We start from the raw sequence: 13,112 nt of genomic DNA, 5'->3' as shown, positions 1-13,112 counted from the left end.
TGGGGGGGCTCTTGGTTTCCCCATTGTTGTTTTGAAAAGAGCTGCTGGGTCGGTGTCCCTTCTGAATGTGTCCTTTACAGCCCCAGGACCATGGGACAGGAGCAGCTGGCACCATGGATTGAGCACCTCCCAGGTTCCAAGACACAGGCCAGGTTGGAACACGTGGGGCCAGAACCCAGGAAAATCCTGAGGAGACAGAAGGTAGCAAAGAAAATCATATACAATGGGGAAAAGTGCTCTCCCTGACCCATGGGGACCCATGGTAGGACCCACGGGATTGCAGCAGGATTGAGGGCCCGTGAGCCTCCCCAGGCAAAACTAACAGCACCAAATTCTAAGGGGATTTGGGGTCCTGGAAACTCTCATCCAGGTCTGCTGGGAAGGTGACATGGCACAGCCACTTTGGCAGCCAGGTGGGCAGTGGCTCACAAAGCTCAGTGGACGTACACCACACATCCCCTAAGTGTCACAGATATTGAACCCAATGACTTGGAAACTGACGTCCACATGAAACCTGCATGCAACATTCACTGCTTCATTCATCATCACTTACACACGGAGCCTTTGGGGATGACAGCTGGTCTTCCCTTCAAACGGAAGAAGACTCAGTGAGAAAAAGGAAAGAGCCAGTGATGCCGGTAGGAACGTGGGTGGTCCTAGATCCATTTTGCTAAGGGAAAGAAGCCAGACCCGAAAAGCTACCACTGTAGGATTCCCATTCATAGGCCATTTTGGAAAAGGCCAAACCATAGTGTCTGAGAACTGGTTTGGGTGGCCAGGGGCTGATGGATCAGGGAGAGGCAGGCTGCATAGGGGCCACCCTGGAGACTTGGAGGATGAAGGAGTCGCTCCAGGAGGGGCTGGAGCGGTGGTTGGGAAACTGCACATTGGTTTAGAACTGTGGAGAAACTGTACACCCAAAGACTGAACTGTCTTGTGTGCAAACTGAAAAAAAAAAAATCAATGATCAATCAACAGCTATACAACTGGAATATTTCTATTTCACAGACATGGATTTTACTGAAACATATCTTAAACAGTCGAAGGCCCTGAAGAGCTTACTGCTTATCTGATGAATCATCTGAACCTGAAATGGGATTTGTAGACAAAATGAAACTAACAGCATCTGCACAAAAGAAACAAAAGCCCCCTTTCTCTGTTTCCTAGGCAGCGGGAACTATTCTATATCTTCATGGCATATTCAGAGCATAACCCGGTGAGTATTCCTGGGTAGTGACATTCCCAGCCCCTGTTTTCATATTCAAGGGCATGGCTGTCTGGTGGGGGTGTTGTTGCTTCTTTCAAAGTCCATATTTGTGACCCATGAGGATATAGTAGGTAGAACTCCAGCTCACTGCTGGCATAAACCTCCAAGTAAGGGGGGTGGTCTCAAAGTGAGACACTAAGGAGACACGCCCCTGACTTCTGGTGGCACCTGGGCCTGGCCACCAGTTCTCTGAACAAGAAATGATGTCCTCCTTTTGGGGCTGCCCTCAAAGCCCAGGAGCTTGGCGGGTTGCATGCAGGACGGTGCTCTCGGGAGACCTTTTGGACAAGTTGCTGAAGTGTCCATGGACCTGGCTCTTGTCATGAGATGAATTTGCATCCTGAGGAAGCATTATTCTTCAGAGGAAGCCTCCCTAGTCACCTCTGCCCTCTTCAATGACATAAGTACTCCCAGGTGACCTCAGCCCTCCTAGGTGATGTCCTTCCATGGTGACTCTGGTTCTGTCAGGAGGTGGGCTATTGCAGGGACCTGAGCCAAGTCGCCACCTTGCTCCTACTTTATCTGCCTGAGGATGATGCATTCTGGGAACTGGCATAGCTGCTGGCCAGTGAGAGGCACTCCCCACAGGGTGGGTGGACAGCTGCCTTCCGGGGCCTCATGCAGCCAAATCTGGGGACGGCCAGCCGGACCAGGTAATCTTGACTTTCAGCGAAGGCACCTTCCTTGTATCGCCAGTTTGTTGGGAGTCTTTAGAACGTCTCTGCTGAGGGTCCCACAGGAGCCTGGGGCTGACCCCTAGAGCCCAAGTCAGACGCCTTTTATCCCCATCAGCAGAGGGCATCTCATCCTCCCTGTGGTCGACCTCTGTGTCCTGGAGCCATGCCTTCCAGTTCTGATTCTGTGTTGATGACCCTGCCCTCCCTGAGACTCCTCCTGTCCTTCAGCTGCCCTTGGTAACCATGAATGGGCCTACTGAGCCCAGATGGCAGCAACTCCCCAGCCATGTCCTCTAGACTGACACCACTTCCAGGAGATGACCAGGAAGGAACCCCAGCACCCACCCTGCTCTGGCCGCCCTTTGTCGTGGCCTTGCTCTTCCAACACCCTGGCCCAGGAGGCCTCCAGGAGCATCTCCAGCCAGGCTCCAGGGGATGTTCCCGCCCCTCCTCCCCAGGGTCAAGGCCGCATGGTGGGGTCAGCAGATGGGAGGGTGGGAAGCCTCAGGGATTGGGGGCCTCTGCAGCTGCCCAGCTGGCTTCTCCGCATGTTGAATGATGGGGTAAGGAGGCACAGAGAGACCCTGGCTCAGGGACCCTCCTTGCCCTGCAGTGTCCTGTTTCCCCAGCCCAAGGGTCTGGCTCACCTCCAGCCCATAGGAGGCACAAACAAGACCCTCTGACCAAGAGAGGTCATCCCAGGGCAGAGACTGAGGCTCAAGACCAGCCTCAAGGGCAGACGAGGCCAGGACCCAACTTGGGAGGGCTCAGGGAAGCCTCAAGCCCTGGGCAAGCCCCTGTCTCCAGAAGCCACGTCCCCACTGAAATGAGTGGCCCCCATGAGGAGCTGCAAGACCTTGTCTGAACCAGTGTCCTGGAGGGGTCAGGCGACTCTCATGAGGAGGGTCACTGACTCTGGGGACTGAAGCCCCAATGGGCCCAGCTTGAGCCACCAACCCCAGCCTGGAAGGGCCAGGTCCTCCCCCGCCTGCTGTCCCCACAGATCTCTCTCGGCTTCACTCTGCACCATGGGACGTGTATTTGATGGAAGAACAGGTGTTGATGCTGATAACAAGCACTGCCTTTAAGGTTCAGAAGATAAATCCACGTGTCCCCAGTGGGACCTGGGGAACCCTGGGATCAGACCCCAATTGACCAAAGGGAGCTTCCTCACACTGTCCTCATGATCCTCTGTTCTGGCCCAGAGGGAGGTCTGGCCGGGTGGGCTGAGAGGGCACAGAGACACCGAGCCCATCCCCCACATGACCCAGATGAAAGTCGGGAGTGTGGTGAGCACTGCCCTGCCCAGGTTGCCCCCTAGCCACAGACTCCTGTGCAGATCTGGACCCCTGGGTGGCCACAAAAGGATCCGGCACTGCCCAGTGGGAGACTGAAATGGCCACGGGGTATGGGCTCTGACTCCTCCCAGGGAACTCTCCTGGCCTGATGCCCACCATCCCTAGAGCACCTCCTATGAATAAAGGCGTAATGCAACACCAGCATTACAGGATTGCATTTACAAATTCTCTTGACTCTAAGCATGAAGTTATGTTAAAAGACGAAGGCGATTTAAGTGTTTTGGGTTTTTTTATATTAAGGAAACCTAAATTTGTATGAGCCAATTAATTAAATTGAATTAATTGAATTTTTATAGGCTATCAGTTTATCCTACCTTTGTTAAAATAACATGCACTGCCCTACAGAATGAATGCGGTATTCACAATAATGTTTCAGCCACAATCTTAAAGATTTGGGGAAAGAAATGCAACCTAAAATCAGAGACTCCATGTTCAATGCCAAAGGTTCACCCCTCTTTTTTTTACTCAATGAGATTCTTGGAAAAATTACGTATTAAAATGCACTTGAAGAAAATGTGATGTTTTCGTTTCTAACTGGTGAACAGCACGCACCTTGACAGCACTGTCACTAACCAGCAGAGACTGCTCTGGATCTAAGCACTAAAAATGACCCACACTGCAGACAAGATTTGGAAGTGGGAATTCACTGAACAAAGTTAGGCTGCGACTCTAAAGCACACCTGCTGCTTTTGCTTCAAGACGACGACGTTTAAACGTTAGTATCTCCATTGTTGCTTTTCCCCCAACTCTTCTCCCACACTGCCTTCTTCCCCCACCATCTTCTGCCTACTTCCTTCTCCCTCTCCCCACCGCCTTCTCTCTCAGCACCCGCCTTTCCTTGCCCTCTCTCCGCCACCTTCCCTGCCTCACTCTCTTCTCTCCTACCCGTCTCCTTCTCCCCGCTCCGTCTTTCCCCAAGGCCGCCTTCCCACTTTCCCCTCCCTCCATCTTCCAACCCGTTCCCTTCCTTCTCCCTCCCCACCCTTCTCCCCTCCCCTTTCCCGCCGTCTGCTTCCCCACCTTCCCCCTCCTTCTGCCCTTTCCCTCCCGGCTCCTTCCCGACTCCTCTCCTTCCCCAAAGTCTTCCCACCTTTTCCTCCCCTCTCCCCTCCTCCTTCCTCACCGCGGTCTCCCCGCACCCTCTCTCCACCGTCTTCTTCCCGCACCTTCTTCTACCCCGCAGTTTTCTTCCCTTCCCCACCGTTTTCTTCCCCTCCGTCCCTCCGCCTTCTCGCAGCAGCGGCTTGTTCTCCGCGTCCCCCTTCCCACGGCCTTCCCTGCCCTCCTCCTTTCCACCCGCTTACTTCCCTCCCACCTTCCCGCCAATTCCCGCAGCAGCGTCTTCCCGCCGCTCCCTCTTCTCCCGCGTGTCCCCACGACCGTTTTTCCCCACCTCAACCGTTTTCTTCCCCTCGCAGTGTTTTCTTCCCGTCTTCCCACCCTGCCGCAGCGGAGTCTGTCTGCCGCATCTTCTTCCCACCGTCTTCTTCTCTTCCCTCCCTCTCCCCTTCACCTTCTTTCCCAGCCTCTTACTCTCCACAATCTTCCTCCTCCCTCCATCTTCCCGCCTCCATCTCCCCGCTTCTTCCCGCAGCGGCATCTTCCCGCCGCGGTATTCTCTCCGCACCCTCTGGTACCCCCTTCCTCCCCCACAGCCTTCTCCCCGCGCAGCCGCCTCGCCCACTGGCGTCTCCGCGCTCTCCCGCCGCCTCCCACCCAGAAGCTCTCCCCGCATGCGCGCGCCTGCGTCCCGCGCCTAGCGGCCCCCTGAGCTCCGCCCCCCGCGGGCAACGGAAGACCTGGGGAGTCGCTGCCGGGTCCACGGCGGCCGCTGCCCCCGCCCCCCTCAGAGTCGGTCGCGCGGAGAAGACCTTGGGGGCCCAGAGACCGCGGGGAGAGGGGGAGGAGGGGAAGGAGAGGGTGGAAAGGACCTTGGAAGGTGGGAGACGGGGAGAAGAAGGTGGGCAGGAGGGAGAAAGCGCAGGGAGAAGACGGAGTGGTAGAGAAAACTGGAAGAAAACGCGGAGGCGAGGCGGGACGGAATACAGTAGGGAGAAGGCCGGGCGCGGGGGATGACGCCTGTAATCCCAGCACTTTGGGAGGCTGAGGCGGGCGGATCACGAGGTCAGGAGTTCGAGATGAGCCCGGCCAACATGGTGAAAACCCTGTCTCTACTAAAAATACAAAAATTAGCCGGCTGTGGTGGCTCGCGCCTGCAGTTCCAGCTACTCCGGAGACCGAGGCAGGAGAATCGCTTGAACCTGGGAGGCGGAGGTTGCAGTGAGCCGAGACCGCGGTGTTGATCTCCAGCCTGGCCACAGAGCAAGACTCCGTCTCAAAGAAAAAAAAAGAATACAGTGGGGAGCACAATAAAGTGGGGAGAAAGGGCGAAGATGGTGGGAAGAAGACCAAGGGGAGAGGGAGAAGCGGTGGGGGGAGCTCTATTGTTTCACTGAACAGTCCTCAATTAAAGTTAAAATGTTCTCATAAGTTCTGTTTTTTCAGCTCTTGCTCTTCCAGTTGGTATATTCTTTCCTTCCTCCATCTCTCTCCTTAATTCAACACCAAGTTTATAACTCCAACTACCTTTCTCGTTTTCCAGTGTTTTTCCTTTCTTCTAGGAACCTTGGTAACTGATAATATGCTTTCCAATGTGGCAAAGCTCTGAATCCTGTTTCCTGCCATCTCTTCGTGTCATCCCATTGAGAGATCAAAAGATTTTTATCCTATTATTTTGTTTACGCTAGGAATATTTCAGCTTGGCGAGACCTGTTTTCTACTTGCTTTTTTTCAAGTTTGACAAACCCAAATGTGCCGCTTTGCCAGTTGTTTCTGTCTCAGGAATTGGTTTCTCGTTGCACTGTGATACAGATGAAGCCGATGACTCTTCAGCTTATTATACCCAGAATGGTTTTGTACATTATTGACACAGAACAGACAACTAATAAATTAAAATTTTTATTGTTTTTCCCTTCCACAAAACAGAAATCACTTTTTTTTTTTAGCATGAAGTATATGCCCTTCTATTATCTTGCCCTGAACTGTTTCTCAAATCTTATTTCTTCCCACTCCCCCGTTTGTTTCCCGCAGTGTAGCCGTTCACAAGTACTTAAAGGTCTGTCAACTCTCCGTGCTATTTATAATAATCAACACTAATGAAAAGAAAAGAGACTATTTTAGCAGAGGCAGAACTCATTATTTTCTTAAAAAAATTATGCATATCTCCGGGGTTAAATAGTGTCCCGAAGAAAGTCATGTCCACCCCGGAACCCAAGAATGTTAAGCTATTTGGAAACAGCATCTCTGCAGATGCACTTAGTTAAGACAGGGTTACAGAGCATTCAGGTGGGCCCTAAAGCCAATGGCTGTATCCTTATAAATAGGCCATGGGAACACACAGACACCCACGGGGAAGACGGCCAGGGGACAAGGGAGGCAGAGTCTGGAGTTATGCTGTCTACAGTCATGGAATGCCAAGGACAGCGAGAAACCACCAGAAGCTAAGAGGGAGATTTTACCTGAAAGCCTCCTGAAGAAATCAATCACACTCTACTTCCCTTTTGAATTTTTGGCCTCGTGAACTGTGAAAAAATAAATTTCTATTGTCTTAAGTGGTTTGTGGTCATTTGTTCTGGTAGCTTTAGGAAACTAACACAACATGCTAAGGAAAAAGAAGAAAATGATGAGTAAAATATCATTTCACTTTTTGAAACAACTATTATTGACAGCAAATGAGTATTCTTCCAAGATTCATACACAGAACATATATGCAGCCCAGAACATTTTTGGAGATTGATGGTGTGATATGATACGATCAATAAAATCCAAATATTAGCCTGCCAAAAGAGTTATTCTTTCTTTTACAGTCATTTAAAGGTAATAAGCAGAGGTCATGAGCCCTACACAAATTAATCTATCCATTTGTTGTCACTTGATACTTATGATCCACTGACATATTTAGGTTTTTAATTCTTCGTACAGATTATGGTTTGTCTTGTACTCTAATTTTACTGAACTGAAAATTTTCTATATCAAGCACAAAAATTGATGGACTGAAAAAAGAACTATCTTAGAAGAATAAAGAAAGAATCAAATTCATAGGATAAGCTAATACCTTAATGGTGGTGGAGCTTCTACCTGTAGCTTGAAAGGGAAAAGATTGGAGGTAAAAGAGAAAATGAAAGAACACCTCTGGGTCCTCTCCGGTTTTCAGCATAGTCTTACTCAGCTATCCATTATAGTTTTGCCCTTAAGAAGTAATAATTAACTTAGGAAAAAATTGGGGACAGGAGTATATCTTCCTTGTTTTTTTTCGCCAGCCCTCAAATCCTATCTTCCTGTCCCACAATGTGAGCAGCTACTCTTGATATTCCTTTTCTTTAATAACTTTCAACTTGATCAGTAACTTATAGGTGATAGTGATAATTCCTGATTCTGAGAATATCATCCAATAAAAAGGAATAGAAATGGAAAGCGGGACTGGAGGAAGGAGTCAGGAGTGCTGTGGTGGCCGCCACTGCCTCTGCCACTATCCCTAGGGAAGGAAAGTTTCCACCATTTGGGAAGGTGGTTTCTGTGTCACTGGACACCAGTTCTGAGCCTTAGTTTGAGAACTCATTCCTGAATGTGCTTTCCTCCCTCTCCCCTGCCCACCTCACCTTAAGTTGAATAAATATGGTTGTACGTTTCTTACTATTAAAAAAAAAATAGCCATTCTGTCTGCTAATACCTTTGAGGAGGAAGAAATCTGCCAGGGATACATGGAAGAAAGAAGTGGGGAAAATATTCTGAACTCAAATTACCATTAAAAAAATCTGAGTGGAATACATGAGATGTTTCATGAGTTTAAATAAAATAAAAATATGACTTGAAAGAGAAATTTGCCAAAGAGAAGGCCCAAACTTTAGGTACCAGGGAAGAGGAGACATTTTCCATTAACTCCTCCAGACCCAAGGTGTTGAAGAATCTAAAGGAGACTAGTAAGGAGTTGACACCCAAGTTAGGGATTCTGTAACATCATTTATTCAGTCTAAGATTAAATAAAAGATTACTATGTAGGAAAGCTAAGCATTATTATTTACATTTATTTTTTACAAAACAAATTCTTCAAGGCTCTTGTAATTGTTTATTGGTGGAAGAAAATCATAATACATGCATGAATCAAGATTACAAAAGACGTATTTCATAGAAAATCTAAATACAGAGACTAGACAAGTTAACTAAGTTTACCGCGGATTGCTGTAAACTTTTCAAGTGTTTTAAGCAAACTATTTGGAGAAAGGAGTACTTAAATATTTGTCAGTAAAATTATAAAACTGCAGAAAAAAGTTTTTATTGAGCAGTGCCTAGATATTTGTTACATATGTCCACATTAGAATAATATTTTGCTTTTCTATAGTTTCAGATAAACGTTTTCAGGAAAAGGCTGTTACTTTATCAGGCATTCTCATCTCATTTTAATGAAGGTTTAAAATTCCTTTAGGCTAGTTAATTTTATGATATGAACAGGATGTAGCATTTTTTAAATTTAACCTTCTATCTTCCAGTAGAGGAAGTATTTTTAAAAAGCTGAAAGTATGCCATTTGCTTAATTCTTAATGAACCATCTAGTTTTAAGAAAATAAGGTCACACCAGGTAAGGCGGCTAAAACCTGTAATCCTAGCACTTTAAAAGGCCAAGGTGGGTATATCACTTCAGCCCAGCAGTTTGAGACCAGCCTGGGCAATGTGGTGAAACTTCACCTCTTCAAAAAATACAAAAATTAACTGGGCGTGGTTCACCAACCAGGCATGTGCCTGTAGCCCCAGTTACTCGGGAGGCTAATGTGGCAGGATCACCTGAGCCTGGGAGGTAGAGGTTGCAGTGAGCCATGATCGTGCCATTGCACTCCAGCCTGGGCGACAGAGTGAGACACTGACTCAAAAAAAAAAAAAAAAAAAAAGAGAAAAGAAGGTCAATAATAATTGTTTATGTCATGCAATAGAAATGGAGCTAGTCAGAAATGGATGACTGCCTACCTTCTGTGACTTAGATCATTCCAATAATGCTCTTTCTTGGAGTGCAATGGGAAGAAAGAGTGACCACAATTTATTTATTCTGTAATACTGAAGTCTTTTGATTTATTAACACCTTAGAGACACATCTAGCCTGCTTGACTTGATCCTATTCTGCCTCAGTGAAAAGCATTTGAACACTCTGCCTTTGGCATTCTAACCTTAACACAACTGTCACTGGTTTGTCATTTAGAGAATTATACTTGCTTAATGACTGCCTTCCTCACTGGACCTCAGTTCCTTGAGGGCAGGGTCACTGTCTCCATTGGCCACTGCAAGACACCTGCAGTAAGCACTGGCCCTGGCTCAGTGAATCGATCAAAGTACCATAAAAGTGAGAAGCAGAAGATCTAACACTATGTATTATCTGTGGAAGGAAGCTTCAACTTTTATGATACTATTTTACAAATACTCTTTTTAAAAACTGACATATAATAACTATATATTTTTGGATACAATGTGATGTTTTGATACCACATATAAAAATGTTTTTATTGAACATTTCATTAAAGAGTTCAAACCTCAAAGTTTGTAAGAAACATTCTTTAATGGCTATGTTTATAAATTTTTCTTTTTTTTGAGATAGTATCTCAGTGTTTCCCAGGCTAAAGTGCAAGGGCACAATCACAACTCACAGCAGCCTCAGCCTCCCTGGGCTCAGGTGATCCTCCCATCTCAGCCTTCTGAGTAGCTGGGACTACAATAGTGCACCACCATGCCCAGTTAATTTTTGTATTTTTTTTGTAGAGATGGGGTTTCACCATGTTGCCCAGGCTGGTAACTACTGACCTCAAATGATCTGCCCGCCTTGGCCTCCCAAACTGTTGCGATTACAGGCATGGGCCATTGTGTCCAGCCGATTCTTAATCTTATTCTACTTGTATCAGGTTACAGCAGCGACTGGATAAAATGATTTGCCAGCGTTCATGCTGTAAGGTTATAGTAGAGCTTGCTAGATCTGTCTTTCCTTACCTCTGTCGTAGAAGAGAACTACTCTAACTCTTCCCAACATATGTGTTTGGGAGAGTGAAAGACAACATGATAAAGTTAGTTTATCTCAGATCACCTGGTATTTTCCATCCATTCCACAGAGAAGAGTACAAAATGCAAGCTGGCTGTTTAGAGGGATGTTTTCATGTTTTCTCTAGTAACATGCTCATAAATAAGCAATTACATTTTAGGAAGAAGGAAAATTTACCATGGGGCCAGGTGGGCCATGGAGACCTGGTAGGCCTGCTGGGCCTATGATCTGTATGTCCAAAAAATAAAAATGTATTTGGTTACTTCATTTAGATAAGGCAGTTCAACTTGAATCTTGTGCTGGGGTTCTGCTAAGATCATTAGTAGTTGCTGAGGAAGAAAAATACTGAAATAAGTGATGTGTTTGATTCTCTAGATTTAGAAATTCCCTTGTGAGAATAAAAAAAACAAAACTCCAAAAAAAAGTTCTACAAAAGCCAGAATAAATCAAAAGTATGTTAAAAGAAAATGAAGCAATTAATTACCAAGAAATGCTATAATGTCACTATATCAAACTCAAATATTTCACTAAGCATAAGGAGGGCTCTGGAGAAACTAACAAGTATATCCTATTGTTATAAGAAAACCATTGATTTTTTCCTTAGAATTAGGCAGTCCTCTGAAAACCTGCTTCTTCCTCAGACCTCTGAGATACTTTGTCTGTCACTATGCAAGGCTGATGAATGTTTCTTCTATAATTTGACAAACCAAGAGGTTTAAGGTCTTTGTAATGTTGTTCTGGCACCTACCTGGCAGAGGTGGAATAGGTAAATAACAGGTCAGCATGTGAGAAGGTTCAGGAACCATGGCAGTTCAGCTGCCATGGACTTATAGAAAGACCCTGTGGACCCAGCATTCCAGAATCTCCTTTTTCTCCTTTCATGCCCTTGGTTCCCTATAAATAACCGTTAAGCAAATTTATTTCCAATGTAAGAGACAACTGAATTTTCTCCCCAACCCCATTGTTCTCTTTACATTTTATAATATTATGCAGTTGCTACAGAAAAAAGGGATTTATCTCCTTGCATTTTAGCTTAAAAAAGCAAGCTTAATAAAATCCCTAGGATTATGGATGACATGTAAAATAAAATACAGTGTAAATAAAAATGAGTTTGAGCTTGATTGGTTAAAGTTCTACAGTGTTAAATATATATTGAGTTATAAATGTTATATCTTTTATGGTGATGTGCAATTTAAATAGCAAAGGTAAGTCTTTTAACTTAGTTTTTACTGACATTTATATACTTCCTTGTCTTATAAAAAAGTCTAAGGCAGTGAAGTTTACTGCATTTTTAAAAACAATTTTACATTTTCTCCTCCAAATTCTCAGTAAGAATTATGAGGAAAACCATAAAACGCTATCACATAGAATCATACACACAGAGGACACTTTCCAGAGTAATTTGTTTTTAATTGCCCTATATTTTTTGACTCATTTCTTTATTATGGTTTATTTTCTAATAACCAGTTACCACCATCTTATGCATACTAAATTAAAGTGGCCAACTAAGTTTATTTTATTATCTTCTAGGGAAAACAATTCAGGAAAACATGAAGGCTTACTTTATAATTCATTTGGTTACATGCTTTACAATTTGAGTTCCCTAGAGTAATTAACAAATAATACCTCAAGTATTTCAAAATAAAAATATTAGATGAACCACTAGATTAAATTGCAGCTAATAATATAACTGTTTTTTGATTATTTAATTGATCTTAATAAGAATATAACATAAAAGTATAAACATACCGGTAATCCAGGAAGTCCAATTCTTCCTTTTTCACCTGGCATACCTGGGTCCCCCATGTCTCCCTTTGAGCCTTTGAGTTCCCAAAAATGATAGATAGGGTTGTCACATAAGCAGCATACTGACCCCTGATAGTTACGTCCTAGGGAAAATAGAACTCTGGATAAATTTGGTTACTAGGTGGGTTCAATGTTGAGATGAGTCTAATTTTTGTTTCTAGGTAGAGTTATTCCATACAGCAACCTTCTACATGCAATCAATACTATTTCCACTATTTCCCCTTGTAATGAAATAGATTAAGTTGTATTAGGCTATTTAAGTATGAAAAACATGAACTTAGGTTTTGACATAATTTCTCCTGCTCTTGTATTTTTACCTGGCAGCTAATTCTATCGCACCAGACCTGAAAACGACTTAATACATTTAATTCTCAACAGTACAGGATGTATTTTGAACTGGGACCTAGTGTTATATAATAACAAATGCCCAGACAAATGTCTCTCATCTCCACCCTCTATACTCCCCTCCCTCCTAACTGCAGGCAGAAGTTCCAGTCACCATCAGTTTTCAATGGTTCATTTATAGACTGGTAAATCATTCGATCATTTACTGAAAACTAATGCTCAATCAATGCTTAAAAGTACGACAACCTCTTCACAGTGTTCTTATTTTGTTCGCATGATATCTCTGTGAGGTGAGCCAGAATGTTCGTTTTATTCTCCTCTTACAGTGAGAAAATAGATAAATGTGCATTTTGAATGTTAATGAATCTGAATTTTGGTGGTTTTTTTTTGTTTTGTTTTTTTTTGTTTTTTTTTTAAGACAGAGTGTCTCTCTGTCACCCAGGCTGGACTGCAATGGTGCGATTTCGGCTCACTGAAACCTCTGGCTCCTAGGTTCAAGCCTTTCTCCTGCTTTAGCCTCCCAAGTAGCTGGGACAACAGGCATGTGCCACCATACCCAGCTAATTTTTGTATTTTCAGTAGAG

Source organism: Saimiri boliviensis, chromosome 17, assembly GCF_048565385.1.
Source record: "Saimiri boliviensis isolate mSaiBol1 chromosome 17, mSaiBol1.pri, whole genome shotgun sequence".
NCBI classification, from domain to species: Eukaryota; Metazoa; Chordata; class Mammalia; order Primates; family Cebidae; genus Saimiri; species Saimiri boliviensis.
This window is presented reverse-complemented; position numbering follows the sequence as displayed.